Raw genomic sequence first — 1604 nt, forward strand, 5'->3', positions numbered from 1 at the left:
GCAAGAAACAAAAATCCAAACAATGAGTTCATGAACAGAATTTTTAGAAGAATTAGGAAGAACTTGGAAGGCTCGAGCGATGTAATCTTCCGACATGTCTTGAGAATTCACAATCAACAGATGGATATTTTGCAAACCAAGCAATGGAAAAAAATGAAGGGCATGTTCGTGAAAACTAGGAGGAACATCACAACTCTGTTCCTTAATAATCAACAAAAAGTCACAAGTATAAAGCTCAAAAAAACCAAGGGAAAAATCACAATGATAAAAGCAATAAATCAAAAAACAACAGTCAAAAAACAACAAAGGACATATCAATGCAGTAATAACCAGGAAATCACGGGAATGCAAAGGAAAAATCATGAAACTTCAGACTTTCATATGAGCAACAACAGGAAGGATGATTGCAATCCTGGTCACAAGAACCACGTTGCAATCTATCTCATCGAAGGCAGGTCTCGGGTTGCGTTAAAGCACTATAAGAATAGAGGGTGCATTCACAAAAACTGCATCAACAATCTCAGCGAAGAAATCTTCATTTTCCATGTTAGTATAGTGTTACTTTGGTTTCAAAGCCCCTCCCTGTCTTCTCTAATAGCCCGCAGTGTTTCCTCTGTTTAGTGTGCAGACTTCATCTTAAGCCCCCACCCTTCTTCTTACCCAGCTCGCTCACCCCGTATTCCTTCACTCCCTCCACTCAGAGATCCATTGCAGCACAAAGCCCTTCGAAGCATCCACACCCTCCATCTGCCCCTCCCATTATCTCAACCCTCCTCCCTAACTGTTATAACCAGATTTTGGTCTTCCTTCAATTCTTTCATTCACAGGGACTTTAACTCTATTGGAATTCACGGGAAAAACCCAACCGAGCGCTTAAACTGGACTTCAAAAAAATATTCACCCGCAACTATGATTATTGACGGGTCCACACTCCCAAGCCATTTCCGCAGCGCTTCTCCTTCCTTTCTCTGACCTCCGATCAAATCAAGACCATTGATCTGGCGCTCGATCCGATGGTTGTCGCTTAGCCTGATCAATCAAACTTGCGCGACAATCCTCCACCGTCGATCTGTACTCAATGGATCTAACGGTTCACATCGATTTCGGGTTGACATCAAGCACGAAGAATACCCGCCTGAAAAGTGGTTTTCTCTCTCCTCCACTGCTACGTGTCGCTCGATTAGTGGAATCGGGCGACCACTCCTTTTTACCACTTATGGTTTCTACCCCGCCCGAAATACCACTTCCGCATATAAATCCGCTTTTATTCTTGGTTAACGTCTGGACTTGTTCGCACCTGATGACCGTAGATTTCAACCATCGACGGCTGCGACGGCTCCTCCAGATTCCTCTTCCACCAGTGCTTCTGGTTAATCTCCACCATTCATCCCTTGATTCCAATCTACGCGATTTAATCTTGGCTGCTATTCATCTGACAACCTCGTCCATTGATCTCCGATATCCAACAGTTCCTGTGTACGACAAAAGGAAAGCGCTCAACATCAACAGAAGAAGAAGTATCTCAAGCAATACAAAATCAAGGAAGCACAGCAAAACAAGGAGCAGTAAGCAGAGCCAAAGGAAGAACAAGCAAACAAATCAAA

The sequence above is a fragment of the Pinus tabuliformis genome, chromosome 2_2 (genome assembly GCF_031772625.1).
Source record: "Pinus tabuliformis cultivar Carrire ecotype Pingquan chromosome 2_2, CPIR1, whole genome shotgun sequence".
Classification (NCBI taxonomy): domain Eukaryota; kingdom Viridiplantae; phylum Streptophyta; class Pinopsida; order Pinales; family Pinaceae; genus Pinus; species Pinus tabuliformis.